Genomic DNA, 13,747 nt, shown 5'->3' on the forward strand with positions numbered 1-13,747 from the left:
CACAGAAGAAATAAAACATTTAAGTAACTCAGTAGAGAACAAATTGAATTTGTAATCAAAACCCTGACAGGGAACTCCAGGCGTATATGGCTGAACTGGTTAATTTCATCAACACCTTAGGTAAAGGGTTCCAGTGCTACCCTGTTTCAGAAAAAGTTTCATGAATTCAACATAATCTTAGTACCAAAATGTTGTTTGCCAATAACATTTCATAAGAAAATCACAGACCAATATTCTTCATAAGCACAGATGTTTAAATTCTTAAATATTAGCCGATTGAAGTTGACAATACAGAAAATAAAATAGCATGACCAAAGATGATGACATTTAATACAAGACAAGATTTCATAACATTTATAGAGCAAGAAAAAAAAAGCCATAGTCCCATTGATGCTGAAAAATATTTTACAGAATTCAAAACTCAATGTTAAGAAGTCACAGCAAGCTAAGGACAGAAGGGAACTTCCCCCAGTAGACTGGTTATCTTTTGAAAACTTAATGGTAAAATAGGAAACCTGATTCCACTAAGATCAGGAGTAGCATTAACACAAGGTTTCTATGGCAGTTGAGGTAGTGATCACCTGTAGTCTCAGCTACTTAGGAAAGCAAGGTGTGATGGTGATTACTTGAGCCTTGAGTTCAAGACCAAGCAAAAAAAGAAAAATTTGTTTCTACACTTTTGTTGAGGACCTAGGAAACCCCAATCAATGTAATTAACCAAAAAGAAAGTCTATAGATTAGAAAACTTCAGCTCCTGGCTATAGAACTTGTTACAAAGCTACAATAAAATAGTGCCAGGAAGATTGTTCTGTGAATAAAATACTTTTTGTTGCATAAGCATGAAGACCTAAATTCAGATCTCTCCCACCCACGTAAAAGCTAGGCAGCAGCACACATCTGTAGTCCAAATGCTCGCGGGTTTCAGGCAGATCCTGAAGGCTCACAGGTCAGCTAGTCTAGACAAAACGGCCAACTCCAGACTTAGTGAAAGGCCCTCTCAAAAACTAAGATGGAAATGGGTAGAGGAAGACACCTAGCGTAGACCTCTGCTTTCTTCACATGTGGGCACAGGCAAGTACAGGGAGGGACACACATCTACCTCAATGCAGTTATAAGTGTTTTAAGATGAACCTGAGACTGACATCCAGGCCCACATCGCTTCTGGTGACATGTCTGGGTCTGTGGTTCTATCAAAGCTGGGGTTTGTGTTGATGTCAGAGGCCCTTGTTACCACCAAAGCCTATACAACCCAGACAACAAAGCCCTGCTCTGAGCTATCTAAGGCCATGTTGATATCTGAGCACTGTGCCAAGATGGCCCCAAACCTTGCCTGCCACCACATAGAGTGAGCTTGCACTACTCCTCACAGGGCTACAGCATTTGGGAGAGCATGTCCTACACCTCTCCTTGGTAGCCCAATAGAGCTGGCCCTGGTATCATGGAGGTAGATGAAAGCTGGCCCTGCCCTTGCCAGCTTCAACACTAAGTGAGACAGGGCAGTGCTAGAGTTCTTACCGTGGTGAGGTGGGTGCAGAAGAGCTGGTGGGCTGACCAGCTCAGTAACTACCGAAGCCCAGATCCAAGGCTTTGAGTTATCCCACCCCAACATCTACCCATCTATGAACTGCTACAGCATGTGAAGGGTTTAGTTCTGCAGATCCACAGGTTCAGGATCTCGAAGACACAAGGCAACAACAGGATATCAGAGAGGAGTTTCAGTGAGGATCCAACACTGATAATGTAGCAGAAGCCAGAGGACTCAACAAGACACATGATTCATTGGAGTGATCATTTGCAAACAAATATTTGTGTGCAAAGTATATACTGCATAACACACTGTGACACAAGTATAGCTTCCATGATGAGATGTGTAGGTTTATGTTTAAGGCGATACATGACTGGACAGTGGAGAGATAGGTGGGGAAAGAGGCTGGAGGAGCAGAAGAGGAGGAGATGGGGGCAGATGTGTATGATTCTTTCAGCTCATCTCTAAGCTTAATGAGGTTTTATTATTATTATTATTAAGGATTTCTATGGGTCTAATTTTCCTGGATGGGCAGTTTATATCTTTGTCTGCTGGTTGTAAGCTTATTGTGTTAGAGGGTTTGTGGATTGAGAATTTAACATATGAACCTGTTTGATAAACTGATGGTTGTGAGACATGTTAGTACCGGGCAGTGGAGGAAAGGAATACTCCAGGGGCAGCTGTACCCATCCATCCGGAACAGAAGCAGCAGGAGTGTTGTAGTGAACGGTGCCTGAATTCTAGTGCCAAGTTAGAAATCCCCATAGTGCCACATGGCCCCTCAGGAGCCGACAAAGTGAGGGATAGAAGGTTAAGCTGCGTTTTAATATTTACCCCAACAGATGTTTTAATTCCTACCCGCCCTTTGGAAGGGCGTAAGAATGGAAGACAAATATGAAGGGAAAGGAGATGAGTGAGTCAAGTGCATGTTGTAAAATTCACAAAGAATAAAAAGTTTAAAAACATTTTAAAAAAACCCTGAACTATATGAGATTCTGCCTTAAAAAAAAAATGGGCAAATGATCTAAAACTCTAAATGAGTAAGGAATAAATCTTATGAGTATCTTGATAAAACAAAGAAGAATGTTCAATAATCTTTAGTGACAGGAAATGCAAGTTCAAACTATAGTGGATTCCATTCCATTCCACACATGGAGGAGCTAACATCAGTCCTTTATAACCCAAATGTCACGCATCACTGGCGTTTAGTGTAACATACGACGTTTCGCAGTTTCTTTAAACATCCATCTAACCTATGCATGATCCATTAATCTCAGTTACTTGACCCAAATGAAATTCAAGTTTGCAAGAAAAATACATGTTTAGAAGAGCATTATTCATAACAAAAGTAACCATGTAACTATCAGAGGAACACAGATAAAATATGAAACGTGTGTGTCACACACTAGACAAGTTAGCAATAAAAAACATGCTTGTCAATATACCGGTTCACATGGATAAATCTCATAAATGTTTTTATAAAGAGAAGAAGCTGGGTATTGCAGAGTACATGATATTTTGTTCCGTTTATACAGAGTCTGAGAAAAAGAGAAGTTGTATAAATTTCAAAGTAATTTTAAGACACAGCAGCATGGTAGGAAAATAGTCTAGAGGCTCTGAATGATTAAGAGGTTCTATATTCTGTCTCAAGTGATTAATAAGATTTGTGTATTTTATTCAATATTAACTATACCATAATAGTTTTTATAGTTAAAAGTATTAATAGAAATAATACCTTTCCATTCACTGAAATACTAATTCTGCTAGGAAGACTACTCCCTTCCTAATAACAAGATAGCCCAGAAATCTGATCAGCACTTAGGAAATTACTTAGTGCTCCCACTTTCAGGAGGAGGGAAACACAAATCAGCCCGTAGGACCAATAGGCAGAAATCCATGGCTTTTGTAAGATAGAAAATATCCATTTGAAAAGTATGATGGAAACACAAAGGAAATTATCTGAGAGATGGAAGGAGACCAGCAAGAGGGGGGAGTAGAAGATGGTGGGTGAGACAGCTTCATCGATAAAGTACTTGTCACACAAGCTTGGATCCAATCCATGGAACCCACCTAAAGATGATAGGACAGAACAGACCCCACAAAGTTGTCCTCTGACCTTCACATGTGTGCCATGCATGCACATCACACACACACACACACACACACACACACACACTTTTAATTGTAAAAGGAGAGTGAGACAATGGATAATGAAGGAAGGGACAAAGTATCATGTCAAAAACATAAATATATAAAAATGCTGTAATATGACATATTTATATACTCGAACAGTTTAAATTTAAATCATCTATATGCCTTTTCATTTTAGAAGTACAACCAGGGTGAACATGATAAGCAAAGTCATACCAACCACTGGTCTCTTAGCACTAAAAATTATGCTAGGTATGCTGGCACATGCCTTCAATTCCAGCACTAGGAAGCAGAAACAGGTGGAGTTTGGGGCCCTTCAAGTCCAATTTGGTCTGCAGACAGAGTTCCAGGACATTCAGAGTTATACTGAGAAATCTTGTGTCTAAAATCATATATATGAATTGTATTGAGTATATTCAAAAGTTTTTGTTGTTCTTTAATTACTGTAGTAGGCGCATAGTATGTCATAATAAAAACAAAATGATCAGGAGTTTATTTTGGTATTGGGGGTATTATTTTTCATAATGAATTGGCCTGTTGATTTGGGGCCACTAGTGAGCTAACACACAATGGCAAGGAATGCATAGTTCAGCGGTTCTCAGACTGTGGGTCATGATCCCATTCATAGGGACCTCCTAAGACAGTCAGAAAAACACAGGGATTTATAATAGCAAGATTAGACTTATAAAGTAGCAACAAAAATAATTTTATGGTTGGAGGTCACCACAACATGAAGAACTGTATTGAATGGTTGCAACATTAGGAAGGTTGAAAACCACTGGCACAGTTGAGGAGAATTGCTCAAGTTCGTAAGTGAGAAATGAGAGAAAATAGGAGGGGATGGGCTGGAGTTCCACTATTCTCTTTTAAGGACATAACCCCCATACTAAAGACCTCCCAGTAGGCCCCATCTTGTAAAGGCTTTACTATCTCCCAAGGGTACAATACACTGTTTGCCAAATGAAATTTTAGGAGAGCATTCAGGGTCCAGATTTTAACAATAATACAGTTATAACTTTAAAGAATACAAGAGAATGTATATTTTATATACAATTACCTTTTATAAAAGGGCTTGAATAAGGCTTGAACATCTGTTAATTTTCTTATCCATAGACCCAATCCCAGGTAGACAACACCACACACACACACACATATTGTATATGAACATACTATAGCTGTTTTCAGACACACAAGAAGAGGGCATCCGATCCTATTACTGTTGGTTGTGAGCCACCATGTGGTTGCTGGGAATTGAACTGAAGACCTCTGGAAGAGCAGTCAGTGCTCTTAACCACTAAGCCGACTCTCCAGTCCTGGATAGCACTATACAACCACGAGGGATACATTCAAACTACAGGGGAAAAGTGAGTACCCAAATAATAATAAATGAGCTAGTCTGCTATAGTAAGTAGATCAATGGGGGAAATGCTATAAAATTAAATGCTTTGGTATTATCAAAGTTCACATTACCAATTCATGAAAAAATGGGACTTGTCAAGCCTAATAAGGAATTTATTTTACAAGTTTAACTTTTAAATAAGAAGTGAGGACATTTGGAGTATTTGAGCAAATCAGAGTGGTTTGAAATACAGGAATTCTTTCAACAAAGAGAAGGGATTGCAGTATTACTCTTCACTTTGAATACTTTGTTGCCAGGAACAGAAATAATACATGGGAATTAGCTTGTACTTTGGAATGGGGATGGGTAGTTCTGTTGTATGTAGCTGGGGGGAGAATGAAACAGTTACAATGTACACACACTTTCCCTTCATCTGTCTGCTCCTCTCCCTCTCTTTTATACCTATGATTTCCCTCAGGTTCTCATTCACTTGGTCCTCTTCTTTTCTTTCTCTCTTCTAGACCAGATTTCTCTGTCTTCTTAACTGATACTCAAGGCATTTCTGCCACTACCCCTGACACACACCCCTGTTTTTCACCTCATGATTAAAAGGGGGCGAGGTCATTTAGCCAGGTGTAGGTGGTGGCACATACCTTTAATCCCAGCACTTGGGAGGCAGAGTCTGAGTTCAAGGCTAACCTCATCTACACAATGAGTTCTAGGGCAGCTAGGGCTACAAAGAAAGACCCTGTCTTGAAAAAAAAAAAAAAAAAAAAACAGGTTACTTTTACATGCATACATATCAAACAACTATAAACTGAAGCTTTCCATTCTTGTATAGGTGATGCTGTCTGCCGTTGGCTACTTCACAGCACCTCCTTTTTCAAAGAACATCTTCCTGAGAATAAACTTGGAAAGTATTATGACCACAAAACATCATATTCACAGAGAGTTCAAAGGGTAGGTTATTTACATAAATGTCTCTACCCATTCTATACTGATTTTTTTCTAGTTTACTATGGAAAAATGATTGCTTTCTAACTTTTTTCTCTAAACTCTAAAGCTATACAGCCTCTTTGATACTTACAGCCTGTTGTATAAATCTATCCATTTCAACTGAAGAGCAAGACTTAGGCTAGAGAATGAGTAGAAAAGGAACCAGGAGAATAGAGGAAGAGTGATCTATGAGATCTCTTCCAACTCTAAAATGTTGTGATATTAATCACACTCTGAGTTGTTCTCAAACTCTGAGTTGTTTTATAAATTACATGTTGCTCATGATTGGGGACCAATGCTATATATAGCATTTTCAGGAGAATCCTGGAATATTAAACATCCTTCACTACAGAACACTACTTAGTTTGAGTTCTGAAAGAAGTAAGCAAGATAGAATTAGGCATATTCGGTATTAAAGGAAATGGGGTTTAAGAACAAGGGAGAAAGAGGTTAGCTGGGAGAGTCTTCAGACTGGTTTAACTCCTACAATACAGCTGCAAGAAAACCTTGGCCATATCAATAAGGAGGCTCAGATGCATGGGAAATGACTCTTGAGAGGTCCCAGTTTGGACAGACACTGCTTTGCTCAGCCACTGGTGGAGAGCAATTCAGGAAGATTACAGCTTGTAGCTTAAAGGCTGTGATGACTCCCTAAGATGCCACACTTGGGAAACTGTTGGCTAACTATAGTTCCACACACACCCCCGCAGAGAGATATATAGAAATATATTGATAATTGATATATAGAATCTATAGATAGATTAGATGATGGATATATATATATAGAGAGAGAGAGAGACAAACAGGTAGATACATACTACATAGTGTATACATATTAAAATATATTACAAATAATACAAAATAATATAAAAATAATTGATTATGCAAAGATCTGTTTTGATGTTTTCCCTTTTATCTCTTTTCAACCAGGATACTGAATACAGAATAAGAAAAATGGGGAGATTAAAACTCAGAAGTTGAGGTCCAGCCTGGAAAACAAACAAGATGAGGGAACTTTCCAACCTGCACCAATGTTCACATTTCTGACTCAATTACACGATTTTTGCTTTTGAACTCAGAAGTCATTTGGAAACTTTGGGGAAATTTTCACCACATCCTTTAAGTCTTGCCTACAGTTAGCAGGGGAGATACATTAGAACTTACAGAAGTATCTCAGCCTCCAGAATCAGCAGCCTTGCTGTAAACCCACCCCTAAGGTTTCCTGTCCAGGCTTCATTGTCAGTGTGGTCCATGTTCACAGTTTTACCTTCACAGCTAGCTATATTTTCCTGGATGCTCTTAAACTATTTACTGAGTTTTGAGTTTTTTGTTTTGTCTTATTGGATTTTATTTATTTGTTTGTTTTGTTTTATTTATTTTGCAGAGAGTTTTCAGACTTTTCTGTTGGTAAGCTTTACATTACCATTAAGAAATGCTTTCTGAAATGTGCATTGTCAGTAACTGCTTCTCACTATTCTAGTTTTGATGGCATTTTGGTCTTATTTTATTTTGTGTCTTGATCTTTGGACATGAACCACAGCACTATTAGTTTCTACTGGAGATATGTATGTGTGTGGCATGTGTACTTGATCATATGTATGTCTGCACATCTGTGCACATGGGTGTAGAGGACAGAGGTTGACTTTGGGTGTTTTCCTCCATCATTTTTCAGCTTAGGTTTTGACCCAAAGTCTCTCACTGAACCTGTGATTAATTCACCAGTTCAGACAGGCTGTCTGGACAATGCGTTTCCCAGATCTGCCCTCTCGGGACTGGGGTTATCTGCCATATGAGATGAGCACTTTACTGGCTGAGTCATCTACTACACCCGTGGAAACAACATATCCATAGGATTCTTATTTGGGTTTCTTCTTTCTAAGTATCCTTTCCTGGCACTTGTTACATCACAAGTGTTTGTATCTGTATTTCTTGACTCCTTCACGGTTATTTCAGTCCTATTTTCCCTTTTTGTCATCCTAGCAGGAACTCTTAAACCACGGTGTGTGGGAAGCTGCTCCTCCATGACCTCTATGAGCCTCTCCTCTTGAGAAATTGCTTATCACAGCAAACTACAGCTCCTGTCACTCAGCTGGTTTCGGGGCTGCAAGCGCTATTTATCATTCTCCTCCACCGTCAACTGCAAGTTCTGTTGCCCTTCGGTTGTTTCTTCCATAAGCCTAAAGGCTTAGCTTATGTCACCCAAATCCTCATCCCTGATTTTTTTTTAATGTATATTGGTAACCATTTACATCTCACTCTGGAATTGCTGCTCTTGTCCTTCCACAGTTAAAATTTGAAATCAAAATATTCTCGTTAATCACCTATGTTTTTCTCTGCTTAGTCTTGGTTTCTTATTGCTCTAGCTCAGTTACCACTGCCAAGATGGGGAGTCCTTGCCTGCTCATACCTGGATCCGGAGTTCAAAGTGTCCAAATAGTAGCTCTCACTTATAGTCTAATAGGACTCTTATTGTGTCTCCTGGCAGAAATGCGTTTCATTTGGAAGCCAGGACTTTTATACCTTCGATGTACAGAGTTGTGGGGGCAGGAAAGTAACCCCTAACAAGTCAGTAGGACTGGTATTCAGTGGGTCGTTTCTGCTTTCTCTGTTTTGTTCTTGGAACCATGTGTTTGTTCTTAGTAGGGACAATAATTGAAGTCAGTGTACGTACTGTTTCCTGAAGCATGGTGCTCAATCCTTATGAAACCCTGCTTCTGAACTGGCACGTCCGTTACAGCAGTTGAAAGCAAACATTAGGCTTAGACAGCAAGGTCAGAAATACCCACCGAGAAAAGAAGGCTTGCACCTGGCTATGAAATACCAACGCTTAAGGCAGAACTCTGGGAAAACCAAAACTTCTTGAGAGGTTTCAGCTAGATCTACCCTCCCCTGCAGGAACATGCACAAGGTATTGTTGCCCTTTCTCTTAGTAAACATCTAAAATTTACAGACAGTTAAATCTTCGCAGATAACCATGCATCTAATTGTAAAAGACTGAATTGTGAGTAATGGCTTCTGAGAAAGCTTCCACCTCTTTTAGTAGAGTGGCCTCCCCAGACTGCCCCAGGGATAGACAAAGGACAACAGTGGACAAAGTCCAGATGCTAGAGGCATCCCTTTGGCCATTGCCACTTGGCTCACAGTACCCTCCGGTCTTGCCTTTGCCCTCCCACCTGCTACAGTAAACCTCAACAACTTGTTTGTCCTACCTGTCCTTTACTGAGTCTCTTTGCTTGAGATTGGGTGACATGTGGAAAGAGGCATCTCTTACACCATCAGTAGGCAGTAGGTTGCCTGATGGTCTATCGGGCTGAATGTCCCTGCTCATTCCCTGGTCATGAGTTCACATATCTTTTTACTGTGAAGTAGGCCCTGTCTGCATGCTCTATTGAATCCCATGCCTGTGGATTGGGCATTTTTTAAAGCTCTAAGTAATGGTAATAAATGCTAAGGCCCAGAAAGGCAGAACAACGGATCAATACCCAGAATAAATATTTATCCCCGTTAGGATAGACCACTAGCCACTCCAAAATGGAAAGAGTCCATGTTATTGACCAGGTATCTGATTTGTTTGGAGTAATACTGTGGTACTGGGAACACAGTGTAGGCTTCGGTTCCTAGCAGTTGTAGGTTCTTTAGAAACATGTAAGTATGGATTGGCTTTTGTAGCTGGAAATTTATGTTGTGACTCACGTATAGCCCCCTGTGCAAACATGACTACTCATGTATTGTCATAGTGACAGTTTCAGAGTAGGCTATGACAAACGCTTTGCTTAACAACAACTGACAGAATCCTCTGTTGGTTTGAATTTTTCTGTTTCTCTTTCATGGTGGATGTTCTAGTCAGAATGAACATGTCATTAGCCACTAAGCAAGACAGGCACCTTCAGGGACAGGATCCTAAGTTGATGTACCTTCAGGGTATCCTTTCTTTACGTGCAGCTAAGGCTTTATGGCAGAAGCAGCAGAGCATTCCTCGAGGCGTGTCTACTCATTAGATTTTGCTCAGCTTGCTCCAGAATGTGTTGCTATATCTTCTTTTAAAGCTATGACCTTCAACTGAGTGTTCTCAGGGATGTACTCCTCAACTAAGCTTGCTTATTGCTCAGGCTTGGGAGGCCAAACCTTATGTGAATGTGTGTAGGCTCTCTGAATCAATTTCCCACGCTTTCTTTGTTGGAAGAGCTTTGGAAAGAGCATCTGTGTTCTCTCTTATCTATTGCAAGTAATCTTTCTCTACTTTTTATATATTGACTGTGATTATTAGCCTTGAACTCAATGACATGTGAACCCATTATATTTAGTTACAATAAAAAAAGATTCTCGCCCCTTCCTCTCTTCCTACTCCATTGTCTCTGGCCTTCCAGTCTTCTCTGCTGGGATCCTGTCCCTCTGCTAGGCCTTTGTCTTTGCACAAGCATCTTCACAGCAGATTTACTCTCATTTCACATATGGTGAATAAAAAGTTCTAGGGTGAGAGCTTTGCTCATTGGGAAGAAGGGGCACCTAAATGTATCTTCCTTTTGTATACCAAGCCAACTTCTTTATAAAACATGCTAACATCCTCTCAGCCAGGGCACTTTGAGGAAGATGTGCTGGTTCAAGCTCAGTACATGGTAATAGGGACCCGGGATACAAATTTATGCAGTTGATTCATTCCTGCTAATACAATACATCATTTATATACCACTGTGAACTGCTGCTGGGCCCATCTACCATAGGACTTAGCTCATAGTGAAATTTTCAAATTCATAGTAACTAGGTACCCTATGGTCAAGTTGTTGTTGATTTTTGTTGTTGTTGTTGTTGTTGGGTTTTTTTTTTCTTTTATTTGGGTGGGGTCTTTGTCTGGTACCATACCTAATATGGTTTCTTGGAAGGAGTAAAATGCTCTGTTAGAGATGATATCACTTTTCTCTGTTACCTGAGACATCTATCCTCTGATCTTCATGCATATGAAAGTCCACACTGTTCCAAAGCCATTTACTGCTCCTGGGTGTGCTCTAAATAAAGAACAATGTTCCTTTGCAGCTTTGTTGCTTCCAGATCCCACTGTTCAGTGTGAGAGACAATATAATGTGTTTTATTGTGGAGGGAATGTTTCCACCTCCCACTGACTGCTGGACCTCGACAAGCTTTTCATGTTGAATTATGTGGTTTTCTTAGGGTTTATCTTATACCGTCTAAATACATGTGCCTTACTTTCTGCTCTATAAGCAACCTCTTGCCACCCTCCTCAATCCTAACATTATTGGTCCAATGTATTAGCGTGACATCCAGACCTCTTCAGACTATACTGTCATAGAGGTGTCAGAGCTAATAGTCCTTAGGGGAAAAAAGCTAGAAATCCTATCCTTATAAGACTGTGAACTGCTTGTCTCTGTTTCTGATTTAAATATTTTTTATTTATATTTTCAAATTTATATAATAAAAATTATATTTTGATTAAATAAAAAATATGTTTTAAATTTAAATATGAAAGAAACTTTTATCAAATCATTGTCCATAAGCCATGTGCTTGGAGCCTTATGCTGCCTTAGCAGTGATAGCACGGCCACCAGCACAGTTTCTGTGGGAGCAGCACTTGGCTAAGCTAGCTGCCGTCATCTGCATGCAGTCTGGACGGTCCCCTCTCCCTGTGATAGTCATTATTTTCTCTTCTAACTTGGGTAGGAGACAATTTTGAGGCTCTTACTTTAACTTTCTCACTTGATTAGCTCTATATAATAGTCCAAGAATTAATACTTCAATTGCCAGTGACATATATCATAATGAAATACTCAGGGACCAGGGAAGTAGATTTTTTTTCAGCCCGACTTGAACTGTGTATTACCTACTCTCATGAACTGTAACTGTAATAGTAAGATGATCTTTCAAGTATCCAGTTATCAAATATAATCAGACCTATGGGCCTGCAAAGCCTCGGCTGACTAGGTAATCCTCTTCTCACAGTATAAGTATCCTGTAGAGGTGCCCAAGGTCTTTTGTAGAAAGACTTACACATGTCACATGGGTCTTTTGAGAAAGTCTGTACAGGAAGATCATGTCATCCAACACTTGAAACTATCAACATTAGCATTGAGAAACTGAAGTGGAAACATGTATAGTTTCTTTGGAAAATCGGTTGTATCAAATGGTATTTTGCTGGGGCAAACGTGAGGAATGTTCTGAAACAGACACAGTGAAAGGATGTGCTGCTAAAGCAAGAGTATTAAAGGACATGATGAATTCTTCGCTAACCACACACGTGTATTGGTCCACTTTACATTGCATAGTTGAGCTCCTTTTGTTGGGACTCCATGAAGAGAACTGCACCTAAAAACGTCTGGTGTTGTGCTGTGGCTTCTTCCTGCCTCTGAGCTCTCAGGCCAATTCACAGAGTGTTGTCAGCCGATACAGACTCACATGCTGAGGCATGACACGTGGTAAGGCAAGACCTGTGGAGGACATGTGATGCTTGGAGGAAACATAAATAGAACTCAACAGACAGTGACCAGGCTTGGCTTGCTTGTAGTGCAATACTAGTTGGTCTCGAATCTTCTCTGATCTTTGCTTCCCTGAGAGAGGCACAGCCAAGAACTTCTCCTAGCTGTGGGTCCGAATCTCTCCTGCTGACTCATGCCAATTCAGCTGAGGCCTGGCTGTCTCTGCTAGGTTGTGGACCACTGCTGATTCGTGTTTGGTATCCCAGCTCTACCAAACTGGACTGCTGGTATATCTGTGAACTGTTTGTGAGTAGATCAAGCTGCTGCTTCTGACCTGCAAAACTGAACTGCTGACAACACAGATGGGATTTGCGCCAAAGAACCTTTCTAAACAGGTCCACTTCCTCTGTATCCTTTCTTTCCCACTACCTCTGATGGGTGGTGGTCTGCAAGGGAGATTCAAGCATTTAAGAACCATCATTAATAATAGGTTTTGGAAAAGAAACAAAGATACAAGAAACAACAAAGTCACACACACACACATACACAAAGTGGCTTCTGCTATGATAAAATGAGAAGGCTTTAGTTCTCTGTGAGAAATCTCTCATCTTCCCCAATCGAGCCCATAGATCAAGGGTCTTAACAGTCACATTACAGTCACATTACAATCAATAAAAAGGGGAGCATGACAAAGTAACACATGGGGTCACAACTTAGATCCAGAATGTGGGAAAGCAACAAATGACCCAGTTCCTCAAGGACATCAGTAGCAGGAATTTTATTTTTAAAGTGATTATTGTATATCTAAAATGATGAAACACATCAAGTCAAATCTGATAGCTTACATGTGACCCCAGCACTCAGGAGGCTGAGGCAGAATCACCACAAGTTTTAAGGTCAGCCTGGCTTCATAGTCTGTCCCTAACGCAATATATAGACCTTATATAAATTGAATCAAAGCAATTATTTTGAAAATTACAAATAACAGCATGCATGAAACCATGGTTTTGATCTGTAACATTAAAAATACCTAAGAAAGAATTAAGCTAGATATCTGATATTAAGGAATAATAAACTTCTCACAGGACATTGTGGTATATGGTTATGTGTGTGTGTATATATATATATATATATATATGTATGTATATATATATATATAGATAGATAGATATAGATATAGATATAGATATATCTAGATACCAATTGAGATTTCCTTTAAAATAATCTGGGATGGATGGGTTATGTTGATATCAGTAGGTCTCATCTACAAATCAGAAGATTAAAACACAAATTCCTGGGCCTTAGAGATTC

This window comes from Micromys minutus (assembly GCF_963924665.1).
Source record: "Micromys minutus genome assembly, chromosome: 22".
Taxonomy (NCBI): domain Eukaryota; kingdom Metazoa; phylum Chordata; class Mammalia; order Rodentia; family Muridae; genus Micromys; species Micromys minutus.